General features: G+C 44.4%; 1 non-coding gene across 1 annotated transcript; it reads right to left on the bottom strand.

Annotated features, from left to right (window-relative positions):
* Window positions 1–80: 80 nt before the first annotated feature.
* LOC115072576 lies at window positions 81–271 on the bottom strand. The gene has a single exon (XR_003851621.1). It is a non-coding gene; the product is annotated as a U2 spliceosomal RNA (small nuclear RNA).
* Between the last annotated feature and the right edge of the window lie 22,529 nt (window positions 272–22,800).

The raw sequence follows: 22,800 nt of genomic DNA on the forward strand, positions 1-22,800 counted from the left end.
TATATATACATATTTTAATTTTTTGTTTTTAATGCTAACCAGTTATATTGTCTTTTGTTTTAACAGCTTCAGATCCCCTGAGGGGGTGCACCGTTCCTGGAGGTACAGCAATACCAGGTTGATGTGTGGAGTGGACAGAGCAAGCTCCTATTCCAACTCCTAGTTCCAAAAATCCATTTAATATATTGTCCTCAGGTAGAAGACATATCAGATATTAAACTGATAAGAACAGATACTACAGTTGATCTTAGCCAAAAGGCCAAGAAGCAATCTATATATTTGTTCCAGAACCAGGTGTGGTGGTATGTGCATGTAATCCCAGTACTTGAAAGGCTGAGGCAGGCAGACTATATAGTGAGTTCAAGGCCAGTCTGGGCTATATAGCAAGACTCTGTCTTTAAAAACAAACAATAAAATAAAGCACAACACACACACACACACACACACACACACACAGAGCTCCACATCCTAATACAGCTGTTTAAACAGACACCAATCCCTCTTGTGGGTACAGCCCTTGTAGTAATGACTGCCCTTCTGCCTAGGTTCCCCACAGCTCAGAGATTCAGAGGCAGTCTCTGCTCCCTGGCAGGCAGACAGCAGGGGGTGTGGGTAGCAGGGTGAGCGAGGGGTGGGGTGGGCGCAGGAAACAGAGGTCTCTCTATTTTAAGCACTTGCTTCAGCTGTTCTTTGGGGACTGTACACTCGGGATTTAAAATAGATGGAAGCCTTCTGGTGACCAGGGCAAGCTAGCAAACCTGCTGCGGCCTGACTGGCCCAACACTACAGGGGCCTGAATCCAGCTGAGTAGCCTTGTTGTGGGGTCAAGTAGGGGATGCCTGAGTGTAGGAGCTCCAGGGTGGTGCTCAGGAGAGGACTGTGGTACCCCAAGGGCTGAAGCACTTCAGAGGCTTCTCCAGCACTAGGGAGAACCTTAAAGATTCCTGAGCAGCTAGCTTCTTGCTGACTTGGGTCTATTTTTAGGCCCTGTGGTAGGTCGGATTGTATCTGTCTTCAACATGCTCCCAAGTTGCCAAGACTTTCAACAACACAGGCCATCTCTGTTTCCTCTTCAGAACTTCTGGAAAAGCAGAGAACAAACCACAGTAAAGGGTCCCAACCCATGCCCAGCTGCTTTTCAGAGGAGCAAATCTTGAGCTAGAGTGATGGCTCAGTTGGTTAAGTGCTTGCCAAGAGAGCATGAGGACCTGAGTTTGGATCCCTAGCACCCATATAAGATATAAGAGCCAGGCATGGATGTACACACCTCCCAGTACAGGGAAGTGGAGTCAGGCAGATGTCTTGGAGCTCACTGGCCAGCCAACCTAGCAGAATATATGAACTCCAGATTTAGTGAGAGACCCTGTCTCAAAAAATAAGGTGGAGGGGGCTGGAGAAATGGTTCAATGGTTAAAAGCACTGCCTGCTCTTGCAGAGGACCCACCTACAACAACTGTCTAACTCCAGTTCCAGAAGATTTGACAGCCTCTCTTCTGGCCTCCTGAAGGACTGCAAGCACATGGTGCACTTCCACACATACAGGCAAGATACTCATACACAAAAATAAAAATAAAATAAGGTGGAAAGAGATCGAAGAAGACACATGACATTGACCTCTGGTTTCTACATTAGTGCACCTACATGTACATGTGTTGTGCAGCTATCCACAGAAACATAGAGACAGAGAGGCGCTCAACCTGAGGTGATTTCCTGCTCTTCCACAATCTGGTTCAAACAGTTCCATAGCTCAACTATGCTCACATGGTCCTCCCAATCACAGTCCCAGGAATAACAACTCAATCCTTCCCTTCCCTGGTGTTCTTTACGTCAGACTCTCCCTCCAGCACGCCCCAGTCTTGTTCTCGGTGCCCATCAGAACCACCTGTATGACTTGTTAAAAACACAAGGGCCTGGGCCCCCTTTAAACCCATTACATCAGATTCTGTGGGGTGGAGCCAGGTGTCTGCATTTTTAACAGGGTTCCAGGTGATTCTGATTCACCCCAAACATTGGGAGTCATTCCTAATCAGTGATATTCTCTTTGATCTTCACTTCCTTGTTTGACAATAGAAACTCCAGAGGCTCAGGCTAGAGCCAACATAATTTATGTCTCCTTATAAAACAGACTCTAGATTATGTATATACATTACAGAGACTCTAGATCTCCAAAATGAAGAACTAGCTTCCCATTTTATCAGATTCTGCTTTTTAAATATAAAATGTGATCGATATCAACAAGAGTAACGGGGGGGGGTCAGGTGAGGCAGCTTGGCATTGCTGTTTATGCAAGCGTCTATTCTTAGGCACTAGGGATATAGCAAGGAATGGACAGACTGTGTTCTAGCCTCACGTGGTTGACATCTTGATGAGAGAGACAGTCAATAAGTAAATATATAAGATCATTTCATAAAGGAATTTAATCAATGAATAGATGTTCTTAGCCACAAGTAACAGAAAATCACAATTGGACGGGTTAAAGTTACAAGAGTAATTTCTTACTCCTTGTTGTAGACTGAACTGTAACCCTTCAATAGTCATATGTTGAAATCCTAACTCCCAGTACTAAAGGTGTGACTCTCTTGGAGACTGAGTGCTTACCTAGAATGTGCAAAGCTTTGTTCGGGTTCAATCCCCAGCATTGCATAAACCAGGTGTGGTGGTGCAAGCCTAACTCCCAGCATTGGGAGTTAGAGGCAGGTGGATCAGAAATCAAAGGTCATCCTCAATCCTCTGCTACATATTGAGTTTGAGGCCAGCCTGCGCTTCGTGACACCCTATCTGAAAAAAACAAAGAAAACAGAGACACGTGTGTGTGTGTGTGTGTGTGTGTGTGTGTGTGTGTGTGTGTATGGCGATGGATCAGTGTGTAGAAGTGCTTACTGCACAAGCCTGATGACCTGAAGTTGGGATCCCCAGAACCCGTGTAAAAGCCAGATGTGTGTCTGTGATCCCAACACTCCTAAGGCAAAATGGGGGACAGAGACAAGAGAATCACCTGGCAGCTCATGAACCAGCTATCCTGGACTGTGGAGCACAATAGCAAACAGCAAGAGAAACCCTGCCTCAGACAAGGTAAAACGTGAGGACCGATGCTTGAAGCTGTCCTCTGACCAGCACATGTGTGCCCTCACACATGAGCACGCACACACACAAACAAACTAATTAATTAAAATGAATGAATGAATAAATGTTTAAAAGAGGAAAAAAGGGCCTGTATATCCTTTCCAGAAAAATTAAAAATTTCCCAAACACTCCCCAATAGATTTCCCTCCCATTTCATTGGAAGTAATGCCTTCATATGCCCAACCCTAAACCAACACTGATGAAGAGGCTGGCACAAACCAACGAAGATTTATTCCCAGGATAAGTGGGGTTAGGAAGAGTAACCCAAACAAACCCAGAGTTGTATCAGCTGCAGGAAGGGGAAACGGCCGCTGGGAAGGCAGCCAGAGTAGCTGCTACAAAGTGCTCTGCCGAGATCCAAAACAGATGGATAGGAAAACCTAAGGGGGGTGGTACAGCATAGAGAGGTCAGCGGAGGCTCTGAGAAAGTGGCATTTCAGTTGATAGTCAATTGAAGTCAAGGAGTCAACAAGTCAAGTCAGGTAGCAAAGCATTCCAGGCACAGATGTGGGAACAAGTATGGATTCCAGAATCAGAGGGAAGGAAGCAGCTCTGTGCTCTCTCACAAGGCCTCCCTTCCCTCATTTCTTCTATCCCTTCTCTGCCTTAGTCTGCCCACCTGGAAAAATGGGCTTGAAGAAAGATTCTCTGTCATTCCCATGTACCTGAGTCATCACTAAGGGAGACGCCACTCTGGCTCCTGTCATAAACATGTCACCCAAAGTAGGAAGCCCTGGAATTATGGAGCAGGCATTCTCTTCCCAGAACCATGGGAAATATCAAACAAAGCCTATCTGTGTATCCTGGTGGGCAAGTACCACAGAGCTTTAGGTTTTCCATGGAAGATAATTTACGGAGCTTGGAGGCTACAAAGACCTATGGCTTGGAACTTTGAGAAATTTGTGCCTAGGCTGTCTAGGAAGGTAACACATGCCAGCTGTCCACATTTGCCTCTGCCTTCCTCAAATCACTTCCAGGCAAGGAGTTTGAGGTCAGCATAGGCTACATAGTGAGACCCTGTCTAAAGAAATAGTGGGAGCGGGCCTAGAGACATGGCTCAGTGGTTAAGAGCACTGGCTGCTCTCACAGAGGACCCAGGTTTAATTCGCAGCCCCCACATGGTGGTTAACAACCATTTTTAACTCCAGTTCCAGGGGATCCAATGCCCTCTTCTTACCTCTGAGGGCATGGAATGACATGCATACACTTATACACATGTAAGCAATACACTCATACACATAAAATAAAATAGAAATGATAAATTAGCAGACGCTGGTCTCTTGGCACAACTGAGGGGCACCAGAGAAGAGGTGTGGCCTCATCAGATGCAGGCTGAAAGGGCTGGGAGAAGTCATCTGTCCACCTCTTCCATTTATTCTCTTTTCTTTGTTCCTTTCTTTCTTTCTTTGGTGGTGGTAGTACTGCTGAGGTCAAACCCAGGGGCTTGTATGTGCTGGACAAATACTCTACCACTGAGCTATATTGACATTCCTTTCTTACTGGAAAATAGATCTTTAAGTCTTACATAGTGGTACATGTCTGTAATCCCAGCAAGCACTCAGGAAGCTGAAGCAAGGGGATCTCAAGTTCAAGGCCAGCCTGGGCTACATAGCCAGAGCCTATCTCAAAACAAATGAATAACAAAAACAAAGTCTACTTCAAACCAGAAGTGGTGGCACATGCCTGTATTCTCAGCACTGAGGAAGCTGAGGCAAGAGGCTCAAAACCAGCATTTGGCTTATATAAGTGAGTTCTAGAACATCCTGGGCTGTGTAGTGAAACACTGTCTCAAACTAACTAGCTAACTAACCAAATAAATAAATAAATAAATAAATAAATAAATAAATATTTAAAGATGCCTGGGGAAGTAGCTCAGTGGTAGAGCATTTATCTAGTAGGCACAAGGCCCTGAGTTCAATTCCTAACATTACACATACACACATAAATGCATGCATATATAGGAAACTATAAACAAAGTGGAGTGATCTAAGTGTTTAAAGATGGCTGGGGAAGTAGCTCAGTGGTAGAGCATTTATCTAGTAGGCACAAGGCCCTGAGTTCAATTCCTAACATTACACATACACACATAAATGCATGCATATATAGGAAACTATAAACAAAGTGGAGTGATCTAAGTGTGGTGGTACACCCCTATAATCCCAGCACTTGGGGAGGCTGAGGCCAAAGGGCTGCTGTGAGTTTGAGGTCAGCATAGGCTACATAGTGAGACCCCGTCTCAAACAAGGAAGGAAAGAAAGGAAGAAAGGAAAAAAGAAAGGGAGGGAGGGAAAGAGGGAAGGAAAGGAAGGAAGGGAAGGAGGGAGGGAGGAAAGGAAGGAAGGAAAGAAGGAAGGAAGGAAGGAAGGAAGCTGACCTTAAGGAAGGAAGGAAGAAAGAAAGGGGAGGGGAGGGGGAGGGAGGGAGGAAGGAAGGAAGGAAGGAAGGAAGGAAGGAAGGAAGGGAGAAAGGAAGGGAGGAAGGGAGGAAGGGAAAGAAAGTGGAAGGACAAACTTCCCACAAGATGGAGGGAGAAAAAGTATGCACCCAGGAAGGGGTACCCAGGAATGTCAAAAGTATTTGTATTGTGCTCTGTCTCAGGCTAAGTGGAAGATACATTGATAGTTGTTTTAATTTACTTTGTGCCATTAAAACAAAATTCCCCACATTGAGTATTTCTTTCTCATAGTTCTGGAGACTGGCAAGTCCAAGATCAAGGTGCTGGCACCTGGTGTCTGCTGAAGGCCTTCATCTTGTTTCATCACATGGTGGAATGCAGCAGGGCAAGAAGAGACAGAACATTACATCCTCACATACCAGAAGAGCAAAAGACAGCTAACCCATTCCTGCAAGGCCTTTCACGGTAGCATTAATTCACTTGTGAGAGCAGAGCCCTTGTCACCTAACCAACCTCCCAGCAACACCCCCTCCATGCTCTTCTAGTAGGGATTAATTTGCAACATGAATTTTGGAGGAGAAAAACAAAACATTTAAACTACAGCTAATGATTCCTCTCGCTAATAAAAACTAAAAGCCCGAACTAGGTATGGTGGTGCACACCTTTAATCTCAGCATTCAAGAGGCAGAGGCAGGCAGATCTCTGTGAGTTCAAGACTAGCCTGGTCTACATAATAAATTCCAAGCCAGCCAGGGCCACATAGTGAAACCCTGTCTAAAAAACAAAAACAAATCAAACAACAATAACAAAACACTACAAGCTCTGGGCATTATATAATGAAACAAAAATAAGAAGATTTAGGAAGGCAGAAAGAAGAAAGCAAGCTATCTAGGGATATAGTCATACGTTCCCTGAATTGTCTTTCTCCTTATCTATTCCTAAAATGGAGCTAAGGAATCCAATAGCCAGGAAATGTGAGGGGAACCAGGGAGAATTTAGTCATGCTCTTTTGTTCTGAGGGACAGAGATTCCTTCAAAGAAGGAAAGAAAAATCTGAGAGAAACAAACAGAGCATCAAGAAGGACAGAAACTGAGGGAGGCCTCTTCCCTTTTATTTTTTTAATTTTTGGTCTTTTTGAGACAGGTCTCCTGTAGCCCCTGGCCTGGAACTCACTGTATAGACCAGGCTGGCCTTGAACTCACAGAGATCTGCCTGCCTCTGCCTCCCAAGTGCTGGAATTAAAGGCGTGCAGCACTACACCCAGCCTTCTTACCTTTTATTTTTATTAATTATTTACTTATTTTGAACCTGGGTCCTCAAACTCAGCATGTAGCTGAGGATGTGATCCTCCTGCTTCCACCACATCTCTCTTGCTCCTCTTTTTTGGGGGGGTGGGTAAGTGTTGAAACAGGATCCCATACTACAGCACTCACTGTGTAGCCCAGACTGGCCTCAAACTTGGGACAAATCTTCTACCTAGGCCTTACAAAACCTGGGGATTACAGGTGTGCACCACTTACCTGGATCATAATGGTAATTCTTTTTTTTTTTTCAGGGTTCATGAAGTCCACTTGGCTTTAAATTCACCCTGAGGCTGGTGTTGAACCCCTGTCTTCCTGTCTCCATGTCCTGTGTGGTGGGATTACCAGTGTACATCACCAAGCCTGGCTACACTAATTCCTGAGGCAATCTTTCAGTGTCTGTCCCTGCTGCTAATTGGCTCACTCAGTTTTCTAGTTTCACATTCCCAGCAGAGGATCTGACTGGCTCAGTTTATTTTTGTGTGAAGCGGGTTGCTGGGCAGTTTATGGACAGCTGAATTAGTTCACTATTTAGCTCTATGGCTGAATTAGTTCACTATCTAGCTCTATGGCTGAATTAATTTACTATCCAGCTCTGGCCCAGTTAACTGCAGGCAGAGGTAATAAGAGTCTTTTCTGAAATATGGTTCCTTCAGTGTCTGAGAGCAACTGTTTACCCCAGAAGGGAAAGGAAAGGGAGGCCCTTGAAATACACCAAGTAGAGCGGGAAATAAGTAAACATATAAATTCTAGCAGAATAGAGTTAATGTCAGACAATGAATCCAAGCCTGGTGGACTTAGGAATAGCCAAGGATAGACAGCCTGAAGGAGGAGCAGGTGTTTGCTGGGAAATGTGGATGGGAGGGCAGTCCAGAAGGAGGAGTGATGGGGGCAGATGCCAGCGATTGCAACAGGTCATGGCCAGTTCAAAGCAGAGAAGTTCAAGGGACCTGGAGCCAGAGTACAGAGGAGGTGGAGAGGAGCGGAGGCTGGAAGATAAGGTGAGCTCAGTTGGCAAATGACTGTGTTGAGCTAGGAAGTTGGGGCTTCATCCTACAGGCAAAGAGAAGCCAGCTGGCATTTATTAAGCAGGAAGGCAACATTATCTGCGGTTTTCTGGAATCAGTCAGTACACTGTACATAGAATCACCACTTTCTGACATGGTTGGCTCTGCTGCTAGGTCACAGCCACTGTGCTGAGCTTTTTTTTTTTTTTAATACTTTATTATTTTTATTTTATGTGTATGCATGTATTACCTGCATATATGTAAGTATGTGCACTCATGTCGTGCAATGCCTGCGGAGGACAGAAGAGGCCATCAAATTCCCTGGAACTGGAGTTTCAGACAGTTGTTAGCTGTCATGTGGGTGCTGGGATTTGAACCTGGGTCTTCTGCAAGAACAGTCAATGTTCTTAACCGCTGAGCTCTCTAGCCTCCCCCCCCTTTTTCTTTTGTTTGAGACAGGGTCTTCCTGTAGCCCCAGCTGGCCTGGAAATCACTGTGTAGACCAGGCTGGCCTCCATCTCACAGAGATCCGCCTGCCTCTGCCTCCCGAGTGCTGGGATTAAAGGCATGCGCCACCATGCCTGGTGTGCTGGGCTTTTTATCCCATTAGGGAATGGTCTTTTTGGGGGGGTAGTCTTAGAGAGACCTTCTGTTTCCACCCCAAGACCATCAGAAATATCTATACATGTCCTCAGTTGTGAATGGGGTTCAAGGAGATGCCTAGGGGTTTTGATCTGAGACATGGGTACCCTATGAATAGGAAGACAAGAGGTAGCTATGTAAAGGTTAGAACTGAATGGATCAGGTGAGGTCCAAGGCAGAGGTAAAGAAGACAAGAAGACCAGAGCCAGGCTAACAAGAGAGAAACATGAGAGACATTTTCCAGGGAGAACCCATGGTATTTGAGAGCTGACCTGAGTGAGGGCCCAGGCACAGGAGAGAAACCTGTAACCCAACAAGTGGAAGGTAGGATGTTGTACAAACACATGCAGGGAACTGCGTGGAGAGGAGCAGGCCTGGGGGGAAGATGTGGGCTGGGATTTTATTTTTTATTTTCATGTGTGTAGTGTACCTGTTAGCATCTGTGTGCGTGTAGAGACCGGAGTTGATGCCATGCTAACCCAACATTTATGTGAGTTCTGAGGATCTGAACTCCAGGCCTCATGCTTGAACAGCAAGTGCTTTAACTACTAGCCTCCATCTCCTTGGCCCCTGGGCTGTAGTTTTGAGTGTATTGAGTTTGGAAATTTCTAACAGAAAATGTGGACCTGGAGGAAAAATCTTCCGCTTCACCTCTGCTCTACCTCAACCCTTTCAGTCTCTTCCTCGTGGTTGTCAGAGCTGCTAGAATGCATTGAGGTGGGTAACCACCTCAGCACTTTCTAGGAGTCAACTGCACTTCCTAGGTTTACTCTAGCTGGGGTATGTATGGTGTTGGTAGTCCTGTTGTGCCTGGGACTTTTGTGTCTTTGTTTGAGACAGAGCCTCACTCTGTGTCACATACTCCACCTGAAATGCACTACGTGGTCCAGGCTGGTCTCGAACCCTCAATCTTTTGCCTCTATTTCCTGAGTGCTGGGATCATAGGTATGCACACCATTCCTAGCTAATTCTGTATGTTTCAACATCTAAATCTATCTTCGAGTCTCTTCTGTTCAATCAACTCATAATACTCATACCCCAAATGACCTAAGGGGCTCTCTTTTCTGTGACTTGTTTCTTCAGTAAGAATCTTGTAGGAATCTCTCTCTCTCTCTCTCTCTCTCTCTCTCTCTCTCTCTCTCTCTCCCTCCCTCCCTCCCTTTCTCTGCCTAAAAGAAAAAGCCCTTCAAGGAACAAAAAGAAGCAGATGTGTAGGTAGGCATGGGCATGACTAGAGCTCTCATGCTAACCGCTCCTCCTGCTAGCCTTGAAACCTAGGATAGGCTGTCCCTTGCACCTCTGACATCCAGAAGGAGATGTCTCTGATGGGGGTGGGGTAGAAATACCTCCAAGACAAGCTTTATTCTACCACCACCTCTGTCCATAGGAATTCTCTCTCACACACCTGGGACATGGAAGAAGGTTCTAACATCTCCTAAATCATGTTCTCCAGGTAAGTTTGGGTGTTGGAAATGGGCATTGCTCCCACCCTACCCAACTAGCTACTGAGTCTCTGAGCACATTATTCCAACCTTGGATGTCTCCCTGTGACAGAAGGATCTCCTAGTATCTTACACCTTCTTTAAGCTTCTTCACAAAACTGATCCTGAGGAGACTGGCCCTTGGATTGAACTTAGGAGGATAGTGAGGTTTTAAACACTGATCCTCTAACATCTTTTTTATCTTGTCATATTCTATTTTAGTATTTCATGTTACCTCTGTATGTATCTCTGTAATTTTATCTGTAATTTTGGAGGCTAAGGCAGAAGGATCATCATGAATTTGAAGCCAGCCTAAGCTGTAGTGTGAGACCTTGTCTCAAAAAAAAAAAAATAATAAGACCATTTATTGGGCTGGTTTTGTTCTTCTCTTATATTGAAAATTCTTTGAGCATAGGTAATATGATTACATTAGAATCATCCAAAAATATTGTAGCCGGGCATTGTGGTCATGACTGTAATCCTAGCACTTGAGAGGTAGAGACAGGACAATCAGGAGTTTAGCATAATCCTTGGCTACCCAGCAAGTTCAAAGTCAGCCTGGGATACAGAAGATCCTGTTACAAAACAAAACAAACAAAATGAATCTTCTATTTTCTTGATTAGTTAATGATCCAGAGCAGTGCCAGCTTGGGGTGTGTGTGTGTGTGTGTGTGTGTGTGTGTGTATGTGTGTGTGTGTGCGTGTGTAAAAGAGACAGACAGAATCGTTGACAAATGTCTCAACAGTTTCCAGATAGATACCAAAAGGACTGTAATCTCAGTATTTGGGAAGCCAAAGCAGGAGAACTGTTATGAATTCAGTGCTAATCTGGGCTACAAGTGAGTACTAGGCGAGCCAGCATTATACAGCAAGACTCTACCAACTTTCTGCCATCCAAAGAATATACCATGTATCTAGGCAAAGATGACTTTTATATTATGCCAACAGCACAACTCATAAAAGAGATCGTGATTGAAGAGACCCCATGTAGACACTCTGGTGGGCAGTGCTACCTTTGAGTCATGCTAGCCCAGGCACAGGCATGCATGAGATAATTCCAGCCTCTGTTGGTTCCTAGCTAGCGTCAGTCTTTCTGACCGAGTCCCCAGACATTGTACAGCAGGGGCAAGCCATTCCCATTAGTATCTGTGTGAACTCTTGGCCCATGGAATCTATGCCCACAATAGAACGCTAGAAGGAAGGAAATTAGTTCAATGTGAGTCTGGAGTCTGGGGAAGAGGTAGGGTTAGCAATATAAACTCAAAAGTTGTTTTGAGTAAGCTAAGTTTATAACCCTAGCACTAGGGAGGTTGAAGTAGGAGGAACTCAAAATGGAGGCCAGCTTGGGCCACACAGCAAAACTGTGACAGGAGGGAAGAAAGGGAGGGAGGGAGATAGGGAGGGAGGAAAAGAGGAAAAGGAAGAATACAGTGAGTAGATTTGCTGATTTTAAGCCGTTTAGCAGCAATGGTGATGATAGTGTTATGGGTCTCAGGGGACAGTGAGAGAGTAAACACTTCACCTGGGTAGTAGAGACAACACACTGAAATCTATAGTAAAAACATTAAAGGTGGAACTAAACAGCATGTGTGTAGGTTAGGGTCAACAGGACAAATCTAGAATCACTTAGGATATAAATTTGGGGGCACACAGAGAGGAATTATTTCACCTCTGGGCATGCCTACAAAGGATTATGTTAATTAGGTTCATTGTTGAGGGAAGACCCACACTGAAAGTGGGCAAATCCATTCCTTGGGCTTGGGCCTGAACTGTATGAAAAAAGGAGAAAGTTAGCTGAGCACGAACATGCACTCTCTGCTCCCTAACTGTAGATGCAATGTGATCAGCTGCTTCAAGCTCCTGCTGTCTTGCCCCCACCATAATAGACCATACCTTTGAAACCCCTACTCCCTTAAATTGCTTTTTCCAGAGTATTTCTTTTTTTTTTTTTTTTTTTTTTTTTTTTTTTTAGAGGTTTTTTTTTTTTTTTTTTTTTTTTTTTTTGTCTTTTTGAGACAGGGTCTCCCTGTAGCCCCAGCTGTCCTAGAACTCACTATGTAGACCAGGCTGGCCTCAAGCTCACAAAGATCCACCTGCCTCTGCCTCCCAAGTGTTGGGATTAAAGGCGTGCGCTACCACACCCGGCCTAAGTTTGCTTTTATTTTATGTGTATGAATGTTTTGCCTACATGTATGTAAGTATACCATGTGTGTGTAATGCCAGAAGAAGGCATCAGATCCCTTGCAACTGGAGTTAGGGATAACTGTTAACCATCATGTGGGTGCTGGGAATCAAACTCAGGTCCTTTGGAAGAACAGCCGGTACTCTTAACCACTTGAGCCATCTCTCCAGCCCCTTTGTCAGAGTATTTATCACAGCAGCAGAAAAAGAAACTAAGTCAGTGTCATTCTGAATTGTGCTTCCACAGTCACAGAACAGTTGGAGAATGTTTCCTGGGGCTGCCATAACCAACTTGCATAGACTGGATGACTTAAAGTAAGAGAATAAATTGCCTCATCTGAGCTTCTGTGCATCTCAATTTCCCTATTCTTGTATTGGCATGTGTGTGTGTGTGTGTACACTATACTGCACGCACATCTCTCACTGAACAACCTGTAGCACACTGATTCGGCTAGACTGTCTGGAGCGAGTGCTAGGGTTCCTCCTGTATTTGTTTCCTCAGCACTGGAATTACAGCTTCTCTCTCTCTCTCTCTCTCTCTCTCTCTCTCTCTCTCTCCCTCCCTCTCTCTCTCTCTTTCCTTCCCTTTGTTCCTTCCTTCCTTTTTTTTTTTTTTTTTTTGGTTGTTTGGGGTTTTGACTCAGAGGTCCTCATGCTTGCCAGGCAAGTACTTTACCAACTGAGCCATCTTTCCGGCCTATCAATTTCCCTAGTCTAAGAACTCGTCATCGGGGTCAAACCCATTCTGATCTAGTAATGACCTTAACTTGAGTACCTCTGCAAAGTCTATTTTCACATGAGGTCAAATTCACTTCAATGTCTTTATTACTACTACTATTTGTAGTTCTGGAGGCTGAACCCAGGGCTTCATGTATACTAGACAAGTGTTCATCACTGTGCTATGTCCCCAGCCCTCTTTTACCTTTTTTATTTATTTTTAAATATTTTGTTTTTATTTACATGAATGTGTGTATATGTGTGTGCATATGTAGCTGCTGGAAGAGGCAAGAAGAGGGTGTCAGATTCTCTGGAACTGGAATTACAGGCAGTTGTGAGCTGCCCCATGTGGGTGCTAGGATCTGAACTCAATCCTCTACAACAGCAGTAAGTGCTCTTAACCATTGGGCCATCTCTTCAAACCCTTTCCATTTTATTTTGAGATAGAGTCTCACTAAGTTGCCTAGGCTGGCCTTGAACTCACCCTTGTGGCTCAGAGTAGCATGCTTTAAACTTGAGATCCTCCTTCCTCAGCCTCCTGAGTAGATGGGTTTACAGGCCTTTGTCACTGGGCCCAGCTCAATTTATCTTTTAGAGAGACGCAGCTCAACCCATAGCATCAGAATATGGAAAAGCCCAGAGTTGGGTTTTGCTAGATGAATCCCATAATGAGGAGATGCCATGGCATTGCCACACATGTGAAAGTCACTACAGCAGTTGTGGTGAGTTGACCCATGACCCCCTTCATATGTTGAAGCCCCAAGCCTCAGAACCTTGGAGGGTGTCCTTATTTGAAGATATCTTTAAAAAGGTGATTAAGGCCAGGCGTGGTGGTGCACGCCTTTAATCCCAGCACTCAGGAGGCAGAGGCAGGCAGATCTCTGTGAGTTCAAGGCCAGCCTGGTCTACATAGTGAGTTCCAGGACAGCTGGCGCTACAGGGAGACCCTGTCTCAAAAAGACCAAAAAAATAAAAAAATAAAGGTGATTAAGCAGGGATGAGATGGCTCAGCAGTTAAAAGCACTGACTAGTCTTGCAGAGGACCCAGATTTGATTCCCAGTACTCACATGGTAGCTAACAAAACTGCCTGTAACTCCAGTTCCAGGGGATCCAACACCCTCTTCTGACCTCCTCAGGCATTACATGACACAGATGCATCTACCTACATGCAGGCAAATACTCTCATACACATAAAATTTAAAAATTATATATTTTTTATAAAGGTGATTAAGAGCTGGGTGTGGTGGTGCATACCTTTAATCCCAGCACTCTGGAGGCAGAGGCAGGCAGATTTCTGTGAGTTTGAGGCCAGCCTGGTCTCCATGGCAAATCTTGGCCAACTGTGGCTACAGGGACCAAAAAAAATTTTTTTTTTGGTCTTTTTGAGACAGGATCTCCCTGTAGCCCCAGCTGTCCTGGAGCTTACTATGTAGACCAGGCTGGCCTTGAACTCACAGAGATCTGCCTGCCTCTGCCTCCTGAGTGCTGGGATGCCCGGCCTGGTTTTTGTTTGTTTTGAAAAATTTTTTTAAATTAAAAAATTAAAAGAAAAGAAAAATTTTGGTGGTATGCAAATTATGTTCCTGTTAGAACAATTTTCTTGGCTGTCTTTAGACCCACCCCAAGTTTATCCTCCTGGGTGGAGGGCATCTGATATCTACCATTTCTGGGGTAGTTCTGTTTCCACAGATCATCCCCCAGACTCCCAGTGTCTTTCAGGATTCCCTGGGCTTCTCTGTGTCTTCCCCATGGCCAGTGCTGCTGCTCTGAGAGTGCGCCTTACCAGTTCTCAGGCCATTGCTGTGCCTCAGGCCCCTGCAGCCTCCTGATTCAGCTCCAGGCTCAGAGTTTGAGGACTTACTCCATGGGCCTGGCTATTTAGCTTCTCTACCCCCTTCTTTATCCCACAGCTCCCACCACGTAGTTCCTCTTCTAATCCTGGAGCCCTCCTGGAGTCTAGCTGCTGCCCTCCTTTCCAGTCTCCTGATCATTCAGCTACCAACCTCCCCATTCCCTATTCCCACATCGCACTTTTTATGTGTGTGAGACAGGGTCCTCCTAGCCCCAGCCTGCCTGGAACTCACTATGTAGACCAGGCTGACCTCAATCTCACAGAGCTCTGCCTGCCTCTGCTTCCTGGACGCTAGGATTAAAGGCATGCACCACCATGCCTAACCACCACCCCCCTCTTTTTTTTAAAGAGAAGTTAAATTTTTTTGAAGGTTTATACATTTTTGTATTTGTGTGTGTGTGTGTGTGTGTGTGTGCACGTGTATGTGTGTATGCCATGTGTGAGGCCAGAAGAAGGTGTTGGATCCCCTGGATATGGAGTTATAGGAGGTTGTGAACTGCCTAATGTAAGTGCTGGGAACCAAACTTGGGTCCTCTGAAAGAGCAGTAAGTACTCTTAACCACTGAACCATCTCTCCAGTCCTTTAAAATTTATTTACTTATTTTTATTGGTATGTGTGCATGTGTAGGGGTATATGTGCCACGGCATGCTTGTGGAGGTCAAAGGAGTCTCTACTTCTACCATGTGAGCTCAACTCAGGTCTGCAGGCTTGGGGGAAGTGTCTTCAACCACTGAACCATCTCGCCAGCCTCCCACTCCTTTCTTAAACAATAGAATCATAAAATCCAATCTCACTGATAGATTACAATAAGACCTCCTCCTGTTATCATCTTTTGAGTGAAGATTTCCCAGAATACAGTCCTGCTCACTAGGAGGGGAAAATGCCTTTTATTCCTCCGAAGATATCTAAGTAGTAGAAAATCCCAGATTGATTCTCAGTAGATTACTCTGTCACTCTCCCATGCATTCATAGCTCCAGAGAAGAAAGAAGAGGCAAGAGGGGAGGTTTCACCTGTATTGTAATCATGGATGTTTAGGTTTCTCTAATGGTCATAGGAACAGCTTAAGGACAGATACCCCAGATTGCACATCTTTGTTCCCAGTACAGGTACTTAATAAATGTTGGATGAATGAATGACTGCTCAAGGCTTTCAGAACTCTCTCTATAATATTGTGCTTAAAGGCAGCATTTCAAGGCTTTAATCTCAAGACCTCTAGCATTCTCTTTGGTTGACGGAGACTTCCTGATTTTTGGAGTGTGGTGGTGACTCATCCTCCAAGATTTTGTATAAGGGAACAGTTTATATAATGTGGAATGTTCATTACTGAAATTTTCTCTTATATGAGGCCAAATCTTTGCCACTTGTGAGAATCAATTTCATGGTCAATTTAAGAGATTTAAGTTAATCTTTCTGATTCTGGATAGCTAGTACTCAAAATGTTAATGATTACAGGCTAGGAATGGTGGGAGAGTGCCTGCCTAGATTGCACAGAGCCCTGGAACCATCCTTTACATGTGCTGGACAGCTTCAGTTTCAACCTGCCACACCTGGGAAGAGGGAACTTGAATTGGGGAATTTCTTTGATCAGACTGGTTTGTGGGCATGTCTGTGAGGCATTTTCTTGACTGTTGAGAGATATGTACTACTTACAGGGCCTAGTCCACTGTAAGTAGTATCAACCATGGGCAAGGAGTCCTGGGTTATAGAAGAAAGCAGGTTGAGCACAGGCCAGAGGAGCAAGCCAGTAAGCAGTGTTCCTCCATGGTCTATGCTTCAGTGCCTGCCTTCAGGTTCCTGCCCTGATTGAATTATCTCAATAATATTGAACTGTGATATGGAAGCATAAGAAAAGCTAAACTCTTTCCTCCCCAAGTTGGTTTTGGTCAGTGTTTTTGTTGCAGCAATAGAAATTAACTAGGGGGCTGGAGAGATGGCTCAGAAGTTGAGACACTGACTGTTCTTGCAGAGGACCCAGGTTTGATTCCCAGTACTCACATGGTGGCTAACAATTGTTCATAACTCCAGTTCCAGGAGAATCAGATGCCTTCTTCTGACCTCTGAGGGCATTGCATGACCTGGGTACACTTATACACACATAGGCAATACACTCATACACATAAGATAAAAATAATAAAGAGCTGGGCACCATGGTGCACTCCTTTAGTTCCAGCACTCGGGAGGCAGAGGCAGGAGGATCTCTGTGAGTTCAAAGCCAGCCTGGTTTACATAACAAGTTCCAGGCCAGCTGAGGCTATAGGGAGTCCCTGTCTCAAAAATACCAAAAAATATATAAATAATTAATAATAATAATAAATAAAATATTTTTTTTAAAAAAACGAAAGAATCCAGGCCAGCTGGGGCTAGAAGGAGACCCTGTCTCAAAAAGACAAAAAAGGAAAAAAAAAAGAAAAAAGAAAGTAACTAGGACACTGCATATACTGCATAAACCAGGTGCTTACTTAGAATCCCAACACTTAGGAAGTGGGGCAAGAGAATCACAATTTCAAGTCCATCCTTGGCTACACAGTGAGTTTGAGGCCAGCCTAGGCTACATAAGACCATATTTTTTTTAAAAAGTTAAAGCTGAACGTGGTAGCACATACCTTTAGTCCCAGCACTCGGGATGCAGAGGCAGGTGGATCTCTGTGAGTTCAAGGCCAGCCTGGTCTACACAGCGAGTTCCACAACAGCTGGGGCTGCAGGAAGACCCTGCTTCAAAAAGAACCCCCCCAAAAGTTAATAATTTTATAACTATAGAGTTAGTTACCCAAGAAAAACATTGGAAGGCTATGTGTGTGATTAGGTAGGTTTTTTGTTGGTTTCTTTGCTTCTGTGTATGTGTATTTGGGGGAATCTTTTGGTTTTGCTTCGCTTTGTTTTGTGTTTGTTCCACCAGAACCACAGCTTTAGAGCATTAATAAAACTGACCAAATAGTAATCAACTCAATCAGTGCTCCTGAAACCCAGATGTCCTGTGACGCAGTGTCTCCACCTAGGCTGAAAATGAGCTTGCTTTGCCCAACTGTCAGACTCTGGGAGGATTGCATCATCCCAGCAGGGTGTGGCCAGACGTGGCCTCCTGGGCCCAGAGTCTTCTTGGGACTGTGGACCAAGATCTCTTTCCCTTCCCTGGGACACAGAGTAGTACCTGGAAATGCATTGGGTTATTTCAGTAACAGACAATGGGCTATGTCCTTGGGAGAAGGAAACAAATTCTTGTGATCTGTGTGGACAAGCTCAAGGGACACTATTGAAACCCCAGCAGGGTTTGAGAGAAAGACGTCTAATAACCAACACACATGCATTTCTGCAAAACAGGCCCTACCAACAAAGGTATGGATCCATTTTTTCCCCATTTGACTTCATTATCATTTTCATTTGAGACAGGGTTTCATGTAGACCAGGTTGGCCTCAAAATTATTATGTAGCTGGGGATGACCTTGAATTTAGGATGTTCCAGCCTCCACCTCCAAAGGGCTAGTATTTGCCACCATACCTGGCTTTATGTGGTGCTCAGAATCAAATGCAAGGCTTTGTGCATGGCAGGCAAGCACTCTACCAATTGAGACACACCCCCAGCCTTCCTTGACTTATTAACCATAGCTGGAATTCCGTGGGAAATAAATCCTTAGATTAAAACCAGAAACAGTTCCTTCTAGATGCTAAACACAGTTGTGCATGGGTTAGACTTCAGGTTGTCCTACCTGGGGACTTGAAAGAGGGCTCGCACTCAGCCAGTGGCAGACCCCTCAGAAAAGGGGGATATAAAGGATAATCCATTCATCTGTCAAAGGCAGAATCTGACAGTGAGGGGACAGAGCAGAAGAGGTGGAAACTAATACTGATAGGTTAAATCCTCCATAGAGGACAAAGGAGTCTGAGAGAAAAATTTACACATAAGTCTAGACAGTGGCTACTGGAGATAGAATTCTGAAGAGGGCTTTCAGCAAAATGAGAAAGGAGGTAAGAGGTGATCAGATCATCATTGAGCCCTGGATCATAGCCTCCAGTGACTCTGCTCAACACTGGGGAGATAGATACATAGATAGTTGTTTTGTTTTGTTTCTTTTTTTAAAATTATTTTGGATTTATTTATTTCAATTTTATGTGTATGAGTGTTTTGTTGCATGTATGTAAGTACACCTGTGTCATGCAATGCCCATGGAGGCCAGCAGAGCGAGTCAGTGTTGTGGACGGTTGTTAGCTGCCATGTGGGTGCTGGGAATTGAACCTGGGTCCTCTGCAAGAGCAGTGAGTGCTCTTAACCGCTGAGCCATCTATCAGGCCCCTTGTTTTGTTTCTTGAAACAGAGTCTCCCCATAGCCTCAGATTGGCCTGGAACTTGATATGTAAACCAGGCTGGCCTGGATATCACAGAGATCCACTTGCTTCTATCTCCTGAGTACTGAGATTAAAGACATGAGCTACCATGTCCAGCAACACTGAGGATATATTGTAAGAGAGAGCTGTTTTTTTTTTTTATCCCCATAGAGTTTCTAGTACTGAGTAAGAGGTAGATGTTCATCAATGAATTGCACAGAAATAATCATGAATTTCAGCAGTCCACAAATAGCCAAGCCTCCTGCACAGGCCAGCACACCTCAGTACATGTGCACACATGCACACACCACAAGCACACATGCGAACGCAAATATTGTTCTACAATAGACTTCAAATAAAATGGAATTTTGGGGTCACAGTTTCTTTATTTTCAGAAAGATTATATAGCCTCCAGCCATGTTTGCATGTGTGCTTGTGGTGTATGCATGTGTGTACATGTACTGAGGTGTACCGGCCTGTGCATGGGTATGTGGAAGCTAGAGGTCAACTTTGGGTGTCTTCCTCTATCACTATCTTATTTTTTGAGACAGGGTCTCTCACTGAAGCTGGAAGTCACTGTATCAGTTAGACTGACTGACTATGGAACCTACCTGTCTCCATCCCTCCAGTGCTGGGATTACAGCCCCAAGTCACCACACCTGGCTTTTTATGCGGGTGCTAGCAACCCTCACTTTACCCACTGAGGCATCTCCTCATCCCTTTTTGGAGAAGTTTAGAAACCATGGCTTCTGCACCCCAGGCTAGACTCAAACTTGCTGTGTAGCCCAGGATGGCCTAGAACTCCTGATCTTCCTGCCTCAGTCCCCTGAGTTCTGGGATTACAAATCTTTTTTTTTTTTTTTTTTTGCGTTTTTGAGATGGGGTTTCCCTGTAGCCCAGCTGGCTTGGAACTCACTATGCAGACCATAGGCTGACCTTGAACTCACAGAGATCCACCTGCCTCTCCTTCCCAAGTGCTGGGATTAAAGGAGTACACCACAACACCAGGCTGGGATTATAAATCTGTATTACCATGCCAGCCAACATTTTTTTGGAAAATTATAGTACTATATACAAGTATGTAGTGTTAAATCTAATAAGAAAAAGAGTAGTGTACAAAAGGAAAAAAATGAATAGAAGTAGTGTCTATCAATTAATTGTCCAACACCTGGGTACTGTGGCTATGTTTATTATAGTCCCAGCTACTCAGGAGGATGAGGCTGGAAAATTGCTATAGTCAAGGGTTCAAGGCCAGCATGGGCAACATGAGACCCTGACTCAAAAGTAAGAAAAATTAAATATCTCATGATATAGTCACATGATGGAATAGTTTAGAGCAACTAAAAAACAATGATAAGGCAAGAGCTCACCACAGGATAACTGGAAAAAAGTTGATACAAATACATATTTCAAATATCTAAAAATATTCAAACATAAGCCAGGCATTGTGGTGTGCACACATAAACACAGGCACACACACACACACACACACACACACACACACACACACGATAAATTAAAATGTAATAGAAAAATACACACAAAAAAGAAACATATTGAAGTAGGAGTATCAACTCAACTTTTTTTTTAAATGTCTTTTTTGAGACAGGGTCTCCTTGTAGCCCCAGCTGTCCTGGAACTCACTATGTAGACCAGGCTGGCCTCAAACTCACAAAGATCTGCCTGCCTCTGCCTCCCAAGTGCTGGTGTATGGCTGGAGTACAGATACGCCTGGCTAGGAGTATCAACTTTTGAGGCTGGCTTTGGATAGACTAGACTATAGAATGAGATTTTGGGGAGAGAGAGAGAGAGAGAGAGAGAGAGAGAGAGAGAGAGAGAGCACTATGATGCTGACATGGTGGTGCATACCTTTAATCTCAGAACTCAGGAGGCAGAGGTAGGTGGATCTCTGTGAGTTCAAGGCCAGTCTGCTCTACATAGTGAATTCCAGGCCAGCTGGGGCTACAGGGAGACATTTTGTCTCAAAAAAAAAAAAAAAAAAAAAACCAAAAACCAAAAAACAAGAACCCCAAACCCAAGACCAAGGGGGTGGAAAGGGGAGCAGGATAATAGAATTAGGGTTGGTTGTTACTTTCCTTACATGTAGTTCCAGATTTCCCCCATGAGGAAGATATTTCTTTTAAAATCAAAAAAGAGGGAGGGAATGGTGGGTAGCATACACTTTTAATCCTAGCACTAGGGAGTTAGAGGCAGGTGGATCTCTGTAAGTTTGAGGCCAGCCTGGTCTACATAGCAAGTTCCAGGTGGGCTACAGGGAGATTCTGTCTCAAAGAAAAACACAAAAAACAAAAAACACAACAAAAATCTGAAAAGAGTCTGAGCATGGTAGTTTATGCCTATCAACCAGTACTCACAGAAGACTAAGGCAGGAGTCACAATGAGTGAGATTAGCCTGGACTGCACAGTGAGTTCCAGACTAGCCTAGGCTATAGAATGAGACTCTGTCTCAATAACTGGGGCTGGAGAGATGATTCAGCAGTTAAGAGCACTAGCTGCTCTTGCAGGGGACTCAGGTTCAGTTCCCAGCACCACATGGCAGTTATCAACCCCTAACTCCAGTTTCCGGGGATACAATGCCCTCTTCTGGTCTCTGAGGGTACTAAATGCACTTATATACATTCAGGCAAACTACTTGAATATATAAAAATAAAAATAAAGTTTTAAAAACTAGGTCAGGCATGGTGGTGCACACCTTCTATCCCAGCACTTGGGAGACAGAGGCAGGCAGATCTCTGTGAGATCAAGGCTAATCTGGTTTACAATAGAGAGTTACAGTCCAGCTGGGGCTATAGGGAGACCCTGTCTCAAAAAGACCAAAAAAATTTTTTTTTGTTTTAATTAAAACAAAACAAAATAAAACCTGTAATCTCGGCATTCAGGAGGTGGGAGCAGGGGAATCATGCTCATGTCTTCCTTGGCTACACAGTGGGTTGGCTCGCCTACCTGAAACTGCCTTTAAATTTTTTTTTTTTTTAAACCTCCCCAATAGATAAAGAAATAAAATCTAAATGTCAAAATAAAATTAGAAAAGAGATATTATAAATGGGAAGTAATCTGAGGACTAAAAATCAGCTGTAGCTGACTTTTTTTATATTGATTTATTTTGAGACAGGGTCTCTCTGTAGTCCAGACAGGCCTGGAACTCACTCCAGGCTGTCCTTGAACTCATGGCAATCCTCCTACCACAGCCTGAAGTGCTGGGATTACAGGTGGGAAGTACCATACTCCTCTGGTTTTCTTTTGAATTCTAACTTTTTCCTAACAGTTTTCAGTTCAGGAAGGAAGAGGCAAAGGGCCTGTGATGTAGGGACAAGGGGTTGATTTTATAAGCTTAGAGGAACATCCTAGCACCCCTCTGAAATACCTTCTGCCCAAACCAGACTGCTTCCTCCAGCCTTGGCCACCTTGCCAGGGCACAGCAGACATTCGGGTAAACTTCATACACAGCAGCCAAGGCCAGGAAAGGAGGTGTGCCTTGGAGGACCTCAGGAGGAAGTAAATAGCTCTGAGAGTAGTCAAGGGTGTCAGGGAAGCTGAGACTGGGGCAGACATGCCCTGGGGACCTCATCTTACTTCTGCTTTAGAGACAGGCATCCCAACCCTTTTTCTTTCCCTGTAAGAATTTAGAATAATTTAGAAATGAGAAGTTTAAAGGGAATCACAGGGCTGATCCACAGCCTGGCTGAACGTAGGGTGGGCGGGAGTGCTGGCCTGGCTGGTAGTTACTGGGAACTGATAGTAGTCTTGCTGGGAGGA

This window comes from Nannospalax galili, unplaced genomic scaffold (genome assembly GCF_000622305.1).
Source record: "Nannospalax galili isolate Female #2095 unplaced genomic scaffold, S.galili_v1.0 scaffold660, whole genome shotgun sequence".
Lineage (NCBI taxonomy): Eukaryota > Metazoa > Chordata > Mammalia > Rodentia > Spalacidae > Nannospalax > Nannospalax galili.